This window comes from Pongo abelii, chromosome 4 (genome assembly GCF_028885655.2).
Source record: "Pongo abelii isolate AG06213 chromosome 4, NHGRI_mPonAbe1-v2.0_pri, whole genome shotgun sequence".
Lineage (NCBI taxonomy): Eukaryota > Metazoa > Chordata > Mammalia > Primates > Hominidae > Pongo > Pongo abelii.
Window position 1 is genome coordinate 69,219,002 of NC_071989.2, and position 15,475 is coordinate 69,234,476.

A 15,475-nucleotide genomic window follows, 5' to 3' on the forward strand; every position below is an offset into this window, starting at 1 on the left:
AAGACTCAACCAAAACCTCTTAGAACTGAAAAACAAATTCATTAAAGTTGCAATATACAAAATAAACATACAAAAAGCAGTAACATTTCTATATACCAACAGTGAACAATCTGAAAAAGAAATCAAGAACGTAATCCCATTTACAATACTTACACATACAAAAAAAATACATCTGGGAATAAATTTAACCAAAGAAGTGAATGACCTCTACAATAAAAACTATAAAACACTGTTGAAAATAATTTAAGAGGACACAAAAGATTAAAAGATATCCATTCCATGCTCATGAATTCGAAGAACATTGGTCTGGGCAAAGATTTTTTAGGTAAGACCTCAAAAACACAAGCAACAAAAGCAAAAATAGACAATGGAATTACATCAAGCTAAAAAGCTTCAGCACAACAATGTAAATGATCAACAGAGTGAAGAGACAACCTGTTAAATGAGAGAAAATATTTGCAAACTATTCATTTGACAAGGGACTAACATCCACAATATACAAGGTAAAAAAGTACATAATCCCATTCAAAAGCAGAGAAGGATATGAATAGACATTTCTCAAAGGAAAGCATACAAATGGCCAATGAGTATATTTAAAAAAACCTCAACATCACTTAACTATCAGGGAAATGCAAATGAAAAACACAATGATATATCATCCCACCCCAGTTTAAATGGTAATTATCAAAGACAAAAAATTAAAAATGCTTTTGAGGATGTAGAGAAAGAGAAATGCTAATACACTGTTAGTGAGAATGTAAATTAGTACAGCTCCTGTGAAAAACACTATGGAGGTTCCTCAAAAAATTAAAAATAGATCTACAGAAGACCCAGCAATCTCACTGCTGGGAATACATTTTAAAAAATGAAATCAGTGTATTAAAAAGACATCTACACTCCCATGTTTATTACAGCACTATCCACAATAGTCAAGATATGGAAGCAACCTATATACCTATCAGTAGATGCATGGATAAAGAAAATGTGAAATATATACACAATATAGTATTATTCAGCCATAAAAAAGGAATGAAAATCTGTTATTTGCAACAACATAGATGGAACTAGAGTATATTACGTTAAGCAATGGCACAAAAAGACAAATATTGCATGTTTTTACTCATATATGGAAGCTAAAAAAGTGGATCTCATGAAGGTGGAAAGTAGAATGATGGTTACCAGACATTGGGAAGGGAAGCAGGGAGGAGATGAAGAGAATTTGGTTAATGTGTAAAAAAATACAGTTAGATAGAAGGAATAAGTTATAGTGTTTGATAGTATCATAAGGTGGCAATAGTAATTTATTTTATATTGCAAAATAGCTAGAAGAAGAGATTTGGAATGTTCCCAACACAAACAAAGGATAAATGTTTGAGGTAACTGATAACCTAATTACTCTGATTTGATTATTACACATTGTATACATGTATAAAAATATCACATGTACCCCGTAAATATGCACAATTCTTATGTTTCAATAAAAAAAGAGAGAATGGAGGGTACTAGGAATAAAGTTAGGACTTCTGCACTCTAAAAAAAAAAAAAAACACTCTGAACACTCTTAGAAGACACATAGTAGAGATCTCACTCTTTCTGACAATTAAGTTTCTTTAACTCTACTCCAATGAGGCCTAAAAGTGAATCACCAAGCCCATATCACTGCCAGCTGGAACTAATGCCAGATTATTTGTGTGAACAAGGCTGTAGGCTAAATTACAATGCTCTGGAGCAAGATTCATAGACTTGGGACACTCTTGACTCTGGGGACAATACAAACAACTAAGTCATAGGGGAAGCATGACTGGACTGCATCGGGGTGAGCCCAGACATGACTCACGACGAGGGACTATCTGATCCAAGCATGTCATTTGTACTGATTCCAGTCTTACCACACCAAAACTTTCAGAATCAAACCAACAGCTTACAAGTGGTTACATATCTGATAGATTGAAGGTGTCCCAGAAAAGTTGTGAGGTTAAGTGTGTAAATTACAGATTATAAAGAAGTGAGAAGGAGAGGTAGGTGTGGAATCTTTCTGAAGAAGCCTTGAAGTGATATTGCCATCAAACAAAAAAGATGCATGAAGCACATATTCTGCCCTCAGCTCTGTGCTGGGTGCTATATATCTGACATGATTTAGATCCCCTGCTTATCCTTTGAAAGGATTTAATGGGTTCTCTAAAATTCTGCAATACCTAGATATGGTTGCCGTGGACACCATGTTGTTCTGGGTTCTTCTTTTTATATTCAGGAGGTGACCAAAGGAGGAGTGAATTAAAAAGAAGAGACTATCTCTGCTTTCCACTTGTTCCTATCTCAGATTATTTTTTGAGGCTCTTCTCTCAAGAAATATACCAGTTTTCGTATCGGGGCAAAAGGATGGAAAAGGCTACTTGTTCAAGTATCTTCATGCCTGGGTAGAGAAATCAGGCTTCAGAGATGAACCAGAGAGTGGAGCAAAGACAAAGTGCTGACTGTTGCCTTACCCCCACTCTGTCTTGAACCACTCATCTCTTAGGACTAGAGAGTAGGAAATAAGAAAAGAAAATTAAATTTCAGGAGTAACTTTACAAGACTTATGCCATACTCTCTCTAGAAAAACGCAAAAATGAAAATATCCTTATTTTAAATAATTAAAAAATAATTCTCCACTAAGATTAAGGGTGATTTTTAACTGGGCAAATGTAAAAATGTTTTTTTTGCAACGAGTTTTGGTGGTAAGTAAAATTACATATGGAGTTCTGCAGATATAAATATATAAATTGAATAATAAAAATGTTTATAAATGATTTCTGTAAGATAATATACCAACAATTATCTATGGATGGTGAAATTAAGAGTAATTTTAATATTAATCTGAATAAGTTTTGAGTTTTTTCCTAAACTTTCTTCAGTGATCACCTGTTACACTTATAATCAGGAAAATCAGCATTTTTATTAAAAAGGCAAGCACTAAATGAGTATTTTAAAATAATATTGACCATGCATATATCACTAACTTTGGAGGCAGCAAGATGTAGAGTTGAATATCAGCTCTGCCACATACTAACTACATGATTTTAGTAAGGCCAAGTTTCCATCTTTCCTGAGTCTCAAAGTGCACATCATTGAATTCATGAGAAATGATCTGTCAGTGGTATACAGTGAGTGATTAAAGTCACTTATGGGCAGCTTATAAAACATCAAAAACAAAGTTGAAGGTAACCTAAATGTTAATGAAAATATATAAATTTTTAGATTATTCTAAATAACACACATTAAGATGGCATGGTTTAACATTGTAGAGAGACTTTAAGTTAAAAGACTAAAAATACTTCTATTTAAATGGCTACTTTTATGGATTGCATTGGGTCTCCCCGTAATTCATATGTTGAAATCCTCACCCACCCCCAGTACTTTAGAATGTGATTTGGGTTGGAGATAAAGTCTTTACAGAGGTAATCAAGTTAAGATGAAATCATTAGGGTAGGCCCTAACCCAATGTGAGTGACATGCTTTTTTTTTTTTTTTTTTTTTTTTTTTTTTTTTAAGTTGGAGGGTATTTGAACACAGAGAGGTGCACAGATGGAAGACAATGTGAAGAGACATACAGGGAAGGAAGTTCTCTATCTACAAGCCAAGAAGAAAGGCCAGGGACAGATCTTTCTCTCAGCTTGCTCAAAAGGAATCAACGCTACTGGCACCTTGATTTGAGACTCCTAGCCTCCAGAACTGTGAGATAATACATACATTTCTCTTGTTTAAGCCATTCAATTTGTTGTACTTTTGTTATGGAAGCCCTACAGTTACTTTACTTTTCTGTATATTAATATTTTTGAATGATCACTCTTTATTTGTCTTCACCCTCATGAAAGCAAAATGTACAAATAGAAGTCTAGCATTTATGAGAGCACTTGGCATGAAGCAAGATAACAAAAATATCTACATAATATAATTTTTAACACATTTCTTTTTACTTATTTATTTACATATTTATTATACTTTAAGTTCTGGGATACATGTGCAGAACGTGCAGGTTTGTTACATAGGTATACATGTGCCATGGTGGTTTGCTGCACCTGTCAACACATCACCTATGTTAGGTATTTCTCCTAGTGTTATCCTTCCCCCAGCCCCCTCACCCCCAACAGGCCCCAGTGTGTGATGTTCCCCTCCTCATGTCACTGTGTTCTCTTTGTTCAACTCCCACCTATGAGTGAGAACATGTGGTCTTTGGTTTTCTGTTCTTTTGTTAGTTTGCTGAGAATGATGGTTTCCAGCTTCATTGATGTCCCTGCAAAGGACATGAGCTTATCCTTTTTTATGGCTGCATAGTATTCTATGGTGTATATGTGCCACATTTTCGTTATTCAGTCTATCATTGATGGACATTTGGGTTGGTTCCAAGTCTTCGCTATTGTGAAAAGTGCCACAGTAAACAGACGTATGCATGTGTCTTTATAGGAGAATTATTTATAATCCTTTGGATATATACCTAGTAATGAGATTGCTGGGTCAAATGGTATTTCTGGTTTGAGATCCTTGAATCACCACACTGTCTTCCACAATGGAATCTGTCTATCTACAAGTTGTTTATCTACAAGTACAATGGTTGAACTGATTTACACTCCCACCAACAGTGTAAAAGCATTTCTATTTCTCCACATCCTCTCCAGCATCAGTTGTTTCCTGACTTTTTAATGACTGCCATTCTAACTGGCGTGAGATGGTATCTCTTTGTGGTTTTGATTTGAATTTCTCTAATGACCAGTGATGATGAGCTTTTTTTAAATATATTTGTTGGCCACATAAATGCCTTCTTTTGAGAAGTGTCTGTTCATATCCTTCACCCTCTTTTTAATGGGGTTCTTTGTTTTTTTCTTGTAAATTTGTTTAAGTTCTTTGTAAATTCTGGATATTAGCCCTTTGTCAGATGGATAGATTCCAAAAATTTTCTCCCATTCTGTAGGCTGCCTGTTCACTCTGATGATACTTCCTTTTGCCGTGCAGAAGTTCTTTAGTTTAATTAGATCCCATTTGTCAATTTTGGCTTTTGTTGCCACTGCTTTTGGTGTTTTAGTTATGAAGTCTTTGCTCATGTCTGTGTCCTGAATGGTATTGTCTAGGTTTTCTTCTAGGGTTTTTATGACCAATGGAAAAGAACAGAGGCCTCAGAAATAACTCCACACATCTACAACCATCTGATCTTTGACAAACTTGACAAAAACAAGCAATAGGGAAACGATTCCCTATTTAATAAATGGTGTTGGGAAAACTGGCTAGCCATATGCAGAAAACTGAAATTGGACTCCTTCCTTACACCTTATACATAATAGAATTTTTAAAAATTAATATTGTTTAATTAAGTTTTTTTCACAGATGGAATCTCCAAATTATGCATTTTCTTACAAAAAGAGAAAGCAAAACTTCAAATTATAAAGACAACTTGTTTGCTCTCTACTGAAGTTCATGATACATTAAGAATAAACAAAAATACATAGGATGAAAGAAGGCAACTTTAAGTTGTACTCCACCTCATGTCATATATTCATTTGAATGTACTTTATAAGCACACAGGACTATCTAGAAGGAAGTTTACTCTTACAAGTCACTGAATGCTAATATATAGTTTTGATGAGACTAGAAATATCCTGGTTTAAGCCTGAAACCCTGAAAGCTAATGACTGAGGCAATTATGATGTTTCCAGGGGGCAAAATGGAATTCTGAGCTTTTATGGCATTTAATTACATGGCTGCTGGGCCATTTACAAGGTCATTCCAGTTTATAAGCAAATATCTAATTCTTTTATCTCATACCCAAGTCTTACCAACACTCTTCTTTCTTTTCAGAGTAACAGTTAATGCCTCAGAAAACATCATTAAAATGAGTATTTCTTCATATAACAAGGCTCTTATTATTTCAGTCACTGGGATCTTGGATGGACATTGTGCTTTCAAGGATTTAGAAGTGTGAATTCTTGTTGATATTCATTTCAACTAAATGGGAGGTAATATGCTAAGCTAAAAATGAATATGATCTAGTCATACTCTTATTCTAAAGCCATAGCTAGGGAATGAAGTCTTGTCCACGGCAAAGATGGAAAATAGGAATGAAAAACATGTGAAGGAGAAATAAGAAAATGAGTGCTTTGCATTGGCCGTGTACCTAGATACTGCTCATTGGATGCTATGAAGTTGTGTGTGTGTGTGTGTGTGTGTGTGTGTGTGTGTGTGTTTAACAAATAAAAAGTAAAGAAGGAAAGATTGTCTTTTGCTAAAGGACAAATAGAGAGCAAGTTGGAGAAGTGCAGTATGAAGCCCTGCCTTTCTGATCTCAAATCCCATTCACATCTGAAAACTGCACATATAATATATACAACTTAAGTAAAAAGAAATTGTGAACTGTTTTTCTGAACTTATTCTTAATAAAAGGTTATTAGGTTATACAGTTTTAAGAGTATGACTTAATCACTTGGGTCAATTCAGCCTTGTCATTTGGGCATAGGATATTCTCTATTTGAGTATCCGAAGTGACATAGTAAATTTGTCTATACTTTAAGACTGATACCTTGCTTGCTCCCAAAGTTATAGCAAATCCACAGTTATTAGAACAATAAGGTAAAGTTAGAGATCAGTTAGTAACAACTCTCCTGTATGTTAAAGTATTTGTTTACTCATTCAATATATCCTATGTGTGTGTGCATGTGTGTGAGTGTTAAATCAGGTGCTGTGATGGACATTGGAAAATCCAATAATATACAAATCAGAAAGGATCTCTCCTTTTAAGTTTACAGAAGCTTCAGATCCAGAAGGAACTAGATATTTACCTGCTCCTGTAGGCTAATGGGGATAAAAAGAGACTGGAAAACTCTTAATCAACAGTTGCAGTGTCACTGGGTGTGAAGTGAAATTACTTAATCTCAAAAATAGGATTTCTTACTTAGCTCTGAATCTATCTCCAGCACCTAGTATCTGATGAATGTCTGTTACCCTCATCTAAACTGAAATTTTCCATTAAATCTTTTATCACGGGTCACAGCCAGACACAGTGATTTAAGATTGACTTCCACTTACTCTTTGCCTTGGGAAAACTCTTAGGAAAACTGTCAACACACAGCCTGGAAGTTGGTTAATAGATATAGAAATATGGTTAAATAGAAGGAATAAGTTCTAGCATTAGATGGGACAGTAGGAAAACTATAGTTAACAATAATTTATTATATATTTCAAATAGCTAGAGTAGAATTATAATGTACCCCACACATTTTTCTATACAAATGCAATTGGAATTTTAATAGGGATTGAATCTGTATATTACATGGACAGTAAAGGCATGTTAACAATATTAATTCTTCTAATACATAGACATAAAATATGTTTTCATTCGTGTCTTTTTAAATTTCTTTCATCAATGCCTTATAGTTTTCAGTGTACAGATCTTTCACCTCCCTGGTTGTATTTATTCTTCTATATTTTATTATTTTCATGCTATTGTAAATGGACTGGCTTTATAATTTCTTTCTCAAATAGTTTTTTGTTAATGTACAGAAATGCAACTGGATTTTGTATGTTAATTTTGTATCCTGCAACATTGCTGAATTTATTAATTTTAACAGTTTTTTGATGAAGTTTTTAGAGATTCCTATAAAAAACCATGCCTTATGCAAATAGAGACAATGTAACTTCTTCCTTTACAATTTGGATGTTTTTTATTTCCATTTCTTGCCTAGTGGCCCTGGCTAGGACTCCCAGTACTACGTTGAATAGAAGTGGTGAGAGTGAACTCCCTCGTCCTCTTGCTGATCTTAATCGTAAAGCTTTTGGCTTTACAACATGAGTATGATGTTAGCTGTGGGATTTCATGTGTTTTCATGACGTTACTTCAGGTCCTTTCATTCCAACTTGAAGAACTCCCTTTGGCATTTCTCTTAAGGCAAGTCTAGTGGAAATAAACTCTCTTAGCTTTCTTTTTTCTGGGAATGACTTTATGTCTCTTCATTTCTAAAGTACAGCTTTTACAGGCTCATTATTCTTATGTGGCAGTTTTGTTTTTCTTTTAGTGCTCTGAATACATCATTCCACTCCCTCCTGCCCAGCAAAGTTTCTGCTGAGAAATCTGCTTGTAGCCTTTGTGAGTACCCTTCCATGTGATGAGTAGTTGTTCTCTTGCTGCTTTCAGAATTCTCACTTTGTCTTTGATTTTGACAATTTGATTTTAATGTGTCTAGGAAAAATATTTTTTGCATTGATCTTGCCTGGAGCATTTGAGCTTCACTAATCTAGACATCCATATTCCTACCAACATTTGGGAAGTTTTAGCCACTATTGAATGTAATGAATATAAAATATATTGACATACTGAACAACATGAAAATCAAAAACATTTGCATGGTAAAAATTCACCATAAGTTAAGGCAAATGATAAATGTCAAGGAAGGAATAAAAGTATTTGCAACTCAGATCATAAACAAAGTACAAACCTCTCTACTTTGTAAAGATTTGACAGAAATCAACACCAAATGCCCAGTGAAAAATTAGCAAAGGAAATATGGTTTACTGAGAAAGAAAAACAAATGGTTATTAAACTTATGAAAATATGTCCAGGTTCATCTATAAGAATAGATTGAAAATGAAAACAAGTATATCATTTCTCACCAATTAGATGTACAAAAATCCAAAGTTTGAATGTTTTTGAAAGGATGTGTGAAAAATACGCTTTCAGACTTTGCTGTAGGATTACAAAATGGTGTAACTACTATGAAGGGAAATCTGGAAATTTCTACAAATCTACAGAAACAATTTACCCTTTCAAGCAGCAATTTCAGTTCCAGAACTCTATCCCACAGATACTTTGTACACATATGAAATGAGAAACGATGTTAGTTATTCACTGTAACATTGGTTTTTCACAGCAAAAAGAAAGAAAGAAAACTCCGGAACAACTCAAATATTCCCTGATAAGAATTTATTTAAATAAACCATGATATTTCCACATAGTGGAATACTATGCAGTTGAAAGAAAAAAGAGGAAAAGCTTCATGAACTGATATGAAAAAAATCTTTAGTATATTTTATTAATTGGTAAAAATAAAGCTAGGAGCAGGACAGTGAGAATGGAAGGAAATTGATAAAAATGGAAGGAAATTACCTATATGTATATTTGTGTTTGTATAACATATAATGAGTATTACATATAGAAACACTGAAAAAATAAACATGACACTAATAAATATAATTTCTCATAGATGGGGAACAGGGTGAAGGAGGAATAGATGGGATTGGGAGACAGACATCTCTGCTTTACCTTTTTATAAAGTTTGACTTTTAAGTAATATAATTATTTTACCTACTCTCAAAAATATTAATTTAGGAAGGAAGAGATACAAGAGAAGAAGAAAGGAAGGAGGGGAAGAGAGGAAGGGAAAGAGGGAAGGAAATAACTGGGTCTAGAATATTTGCACTGGTTTTGCCTTCCCTCATCCATACTTCCTTCACAATGCAAAATAGCACGAGTGAGTCAGACACACGCTTGATACCACTTGGGAAACAAGAATATCTGAGACTCCTATTTCTGTCATCAGGAACTACCACTCTTCTCAGGGTTCTTCAACCTTGCATTCTTTTAGGTATGCAACTAAATTGCAACTAAATTATTGATTCTGCTGAAAGGTTATATGAGTTTATGCACTAAATGCTTTCATCATTTATCACCAGCCCTGCAGTGAGACACCATGGGCATATATCAGCTCTTAGGAAATATGTTCACAGATACACACTGTGGCATGAGCTTTTTCTAAGTCAAAGCTGAGGCCTCAAAAGCACAAAGGATGTTAACCTTCTACATGTTTTAAATACATCCATCTGTGAGAAGACTTCAAAATGGATTTTGCAAAAGGTAATTGGAATTAACAGCTTTTTGTGATTTGGAGGTTGGCATAGACACCAAACAAGAACAAAATGATCATGTTCCTAGGAAATTAGGGCCACTGTCCATAGCTGTTAGGTCTAAATGGAGTATGTGGAGTTGAGAATAGTGCGATATAAATTGATACGGTTATTTGTGTGGTGCAGCAGCAAGGCAGAAGTCAGGGAATCTTCCTTGGTTGGAGGCTTTAGAAATCTCCAGTGTAATAAAATCTGGTATAAGCACTGAACAAATAAAGAGGGGGGCAACCTTCCTAGAGAAGTGAAATGAATGCAGGTCCAAAATTCAAAGCTCAGGAAATCTGACTCAACATCTGGTTGCCTTCATCCATTTTCAAGTACTCTTATTCAATAATGAGGCAAGAAGAAAAGTACACCTTTGTAATATCCACATTCTTGCTGCCAATTCTGAATCTCAGGGCACAACATCTTATATTCATTTATTTATTTATCAATGGCCAAGCATTATGCTCTAGTCTAACATTGTTTCTGAAGTATTTTGAATCTACCTCCAGAGCGAAGGTAAACTAGTGAATTTCCACTCCTCCACCAGTAGATATAAGACTTTAGGCCAATCATCAGCATTTTCTCATCTAAAAGTAAGAGAATTTGCGTTGGAAGCTAACAAGTTTTTCAATCCTAAGAATTCTACATTATATGTACACTCTGTTGCAGAATAAAATGCTTCATAAGCCTAAGTAGAATCTTAGAAGCTAGGAGCTGAATCCTGAATCATTTAGTGGAGTAATTGTCTCTAAAAATGCTAATGGAATTTCACAAATGCTTCCTGCCACACCCACTCCTTTTCAGAGAATAGAAGATGAGGTTGTGAATTAATGGTGATAGAGCAAACACCCAAACACATAGCAGTTTAATTTTCCTTTATTATTATATTTTTAATTTACTGTGGATGACTAACACTTATTAGTATTCTTTTCTGCTGCCACCAACACTGAAAGCTTCTTTCTGTCTGGGTCTTGGCAAAGTATGAAAGTAAATAATTCTTTAAAATATACATAGTCCAAGAAAATTGGGAGATCTTAATTGAATTTGGAGTCACTGATGTACTTCACATTTACCTTAGAAAACTGATCTAAATATAGAGTATCAAAGAAATTAAAAATAATTAATTTTTAGAATCACAATGCAGTATAAATCATTCAACCAAACTCTACACTCTAAATGGCCATTAATTTACCAGTGAAGTAGGTCACTGGAACTCTTAATATATACCAGGGATTTCGTTTTGTTTTGTTTTTTGTTTTTTGCTTTTTTGCTTTTTTTTAGTTTTTTTAATTTTATTTTTGATACAGTGGGTACATGTGCAGATTTGTTACATGGGAGTATTGTGTGATGTTGAGGTTTGGAATATGAATCCTGTCACTCGACCAAGCCTTTTGAATTGTGAAGAAGAAATCTTTCAAACATCCTGCCAGCTACCCACTGCTGGCAATATGAGTTGGGGAGAGTAGGGGAGAGAATTCAGGTAGGTAGGAAAGCAAGGCTGCATAATAACACTTACACTTTTACAAACAATGCTCTAAATAAATTCATAGAATTTCATTTTAACATGACTGTCACATTTTGAAGAAACCTTAAGACCCCAGGACTGAGGTAGCTAGGGAATCAGTTTTTCAATAGTAACATTATTCACACTGACAGAGGGAAGACAGAGACTTATCAAAACAGAAAGGATAGAGATTACCCAGAAAGTTGAAATAGAAAACAGATAAAAGACTTTCTTCATCTCTTAGAATTACTAAGAAAAGGGATATTTGCAACCATGGGGTCATATTCAACGTATTTTAATAATCAGTATGCTTGGGCACAAACCAATGACATTTTATCTTCTGGCCATGACCAACCAGAAGATATATTCATTGTAAACAGTCAACTGAATACTAGTGTTCTACAATCCTGCCAGGAAAAGGAACCTGTCCTCACACTAATTCCATTTTCAGTTTCTTTTCTACTTGCAATTTTCATTTTACTAAAGAAGAAATGACAAAAAAAAAAAGAAATAAAAAACACCCAAAAAACATTACCCACCAGGAAGTAAAGGAGTTTGTGTTATAGAAAATTCTCAGAGAAACTTTGCACTATGAGTCCCATTAATTCATGAACTCCTGCAGGGAGGTACCATGACTACTACAGCTCCTAGAAGAACAATTCCCAGAAGAATAAATGCAGTCAGTGTTGCTGACTCACTGCATGACAGAACAGACATGACAGCCTAAGTAAGAGCCTTGGAGTTATGTTTCCTGCTGGGGATTCAGATTCAAAACAACTGATGATGATGGGCTCCTCTCTGCTTTTGGGTGGACATGAACTGAGTAGGCATATCAAACTTCTGAATTCAATCACAACCATCACTTAGGCTAAGAAGAAAAGAAGAATAAAAAGGGGAAAACGACACAAGAGATGAACTATTTCAGCAAAGAGGGGAGTAATTCCCATACCAGCATTCCAGCCATATATTACTAGCATATGGTAGAAAGATGAGATTTATTAAACAGGAATGAAGAACATGTAGCCAGGCCCCACCATGAGCCAAACTGTTACCATTGCTAGAATTTATATAACTATGAATACATGTAGTGACCTGTTGGTCCTCCAGAACTTCACTTTGTAAGAAGGAAGAAGCAGCTCCATGGAAAAAAATAAACCTGAGACAAAACAGATAGGCATAACAAACTTTACTTAAGAGCAAGCTTTAATCTTTCAAGAGGAAGAGTAATTCAGAGTAAATCATTCTATCTGTCACTCTCACTAAATTAAAAGAAAAAAATGGTTTATAAAATATTAACAGGGAAAAATCTAATTTACTTACATCTAGCATTAAGATGAATATCAAAATGTGAATTAAAAAAATTAAAAATCTATTCTTTTGGTTGGGTGGTTGCTTTTCTGGAAAGAGCGAAGTGGGAATCAAATGCCAAAGCTATTTGAAGGAAATAAAAACTATTTGGCTAAGACTTCAGAGGCACAGTCAACAAAAACGAAAATAGTCAAATGGGACTTTATTAAACTAAAAAGTTTCTGTACAGCAAAGAAAACAATCAACAGTGTGAAGAGACAACCTGTAGAATGGGAGAAAATATTTGCAAACTATTCACCTGACAAGGGACTAATATCCAGAATATACAAGGAACTCAAACAATTCAACAGAAGAAAACAAAAAAGCTAATTCAAAAGTGGACAAAATATCTGAATAGACATTTTTCAAAAGACTTGCAAATGGCCAACAGGTATATGCAAAAATGCTGAACATCACTAGTCATCAAAACCACAATGAGATATCATCTCACCCCAGTTAGAATGACCATTAGCAAAAAGAAAAAAATCACAAATGATGGCAAAGATGCAGAGAAAAGGCGACTTTTATACATTGTTGGTGCAAATGTAAATTAGTTATTTATGGAAGACAATCTGGACATTTCTTTAAAAACTAAAAATAGAACTACCATATGATGTAGCAATCCCATTACTGGGTATCTATCCAAGGAAAGGAAACCAATATATCAGAGGGATACCTCTACCACCATGTTTATTGCGGCACTATTTATAACAGCTAAGATATGGAATCAACCTAAATGTCTACCAACAGACAAATGGATAAAGAAAATGTGGTATATACACACAACGATATACTATTCGGCCATAAAAAAATAATGAAATCCTGTCATTCTCAGCAATGTGGATGAACGTGGAGGATATTATGTTAAGTGAAATAAGTCAGGCACAGAAAGATAAATACCGCACATTCTCACTCATAAGAGGGAGCTAAAATAAAAAATTGAGCTCGTGGTAGTAAAGTAGAATTGTGGGTATTAGAGACTGGGAAGGATGGGGGAAGAGGAGGATGGGAAGGAGTTGGTTAACAGATATAAAATTATAGCTAGATGAGAGGAATGAGCTCTGGTGTCCTGTAGCTCTGCTGGGTAAACATGGTTAGCTATAATCCATTGTGTATTTTCAAAAACTAGAGGAGAGGATTTTGAATGTTCACAACACAAAGAAATGACAAATGTTTGAGGTGATGTATATGCTAATTACCCTGATTTGATCATTACACATTGTATACGCATATTGAAATATCATTCTGTACCCCATAAATATGTACAATGATTATGAATCAGCTAAAAAAGAAAAAACCTATCTCACCAGGATATTTTTGGTTATTATATGTCAACAATAATATTAATGATACCATAAGTACTGAGCGCAATGATCCCCAGGAAATTAGTTTGAGCGTTCACCCAGAAAACAAAAGTAACATATTTGTTAAACATCTTACCTAGAAATTCTTGTATTTGGAAATATTCCTGAGCATTATACAATTTTGAAGATACACATCATTATTGGAATGGTTTTCACTATGATGTCCTATCAAGAGCAAATATTCTAGACATACATCTTCCCCCATTTAACTAATTAGCATACGAATTAAAATATAAATTTTATATATTTCACTCATCTCTTATAGTAGCATGCATTTTTCCAAATGGGCATATCTGTGATTAATCTATTCAGTCACACAGGAATGTTACTAGGTTTTCTACAAAGACATATAATAAAGAAAAATATACCTTGTGATAAAGTAAATAAAAATGATGTTATTTAATACAATAAAAACCTAAAGTTAATAAAATTATTAGTTTTGTTCTCATTTGATATGGGAATGATAAATACTTTATTTCCAGACTATTTTATCCTTTTATAAAGATTTTTGTCTTTGCCAAACATCTAGATTTAATTCATGATTTCAACCTTAACAGTTACTTAATTTAACTTACTTGATTAAAAACTATTTTTATCTCATCTTAGTGTTTTGATATCTGCATCGATTATATGGCTTTTAAAAAAACTGACTTATGGGAAATTCCTGACCCTAAAGTTGGTTTCTTCATGCTTTACAAATAGAATCCAAATGAATCAGGTAAAGCCTTCAATCAATCCAGCTGCCTCAGGAAACTTCACTAATAGAAGAGCTGCCATTATATTTCTGTATATTTCATTAAAAAACTGATTAATTATACTTTTTAAAAAGCTTGATAATCCAAAGAGTGTGTCAATTTTCATTCTGAACATTATTCATCAACAAAAATAAATGCTTATGTGCCCAATTTCAGACATCATAACCAATGTATTATTCCTTTTACCTTTGACATCTGCTCCACGGAGTGAGTAACCACTACTGTTTTGAACTGTTTGGGGTCGTATGGGGTTGTGTTATACAAAATTTACAAAAACAGTATGATAAACAACATGACGCACTTCTGGTTTAGTGTCATGTTATTTGGTCACCTTGATTCCATAAGGACCATCCGAACTTTCAATCACAACTTGAGTGACTTATTTTATTGGGTATTCTACTTAGTCAAAATAGCAAATGCCTGATCTCATTATTTTGAAAACTATACTTCAGGGCAAACTTAACACTAAACTCATGGCTAAGAGGTAACTAAGAAATGTTACTTTGGTCTTGTCATAAAACCATCTGAATAGATTCTCTCCTCAAGATCACTCTCTCAGGAGGGCCATAACACCCTCTGCTGACTATGAGTCAACC

General features: G+C 34.2%; 1 protein-coding gene and 1 long non-coding RNA gene across 4 annotated transcripts in view; one reads left to right on the plus strand and one right to left on the minus strand.

Annotated features, from left to right (window-relative positions):
* Positions 1-7,956, plus strand: part of LOC129059410 (uncharacterized) — a 29,428-nt gene extending 21,472 nt beyond the window's left edge. The window contains exons 2-4 of the long non-coding RNA XR_008525280.2: positions 3,532-3,713; positions 5,830-5,987; positions 7,710-7,956. This is a non-coding gene — a long non-coding RNA (uncharacterized LOC129059410). The remainder of the gene's footprint in view (positions 1-3,531; positions 3,714-5,829; positions 5,988-7,709) is intronic.
* PDE4D (phosphodiesterase 4D) overlaps positions 1-15,475 on the minus strand; it is a 1,542,529-nt gene that overhangs the window by 1,100,156 nt on the left and 426,898 nt on the right. The gene's annotated exons all lie outside the window — the stretch shown is intronic.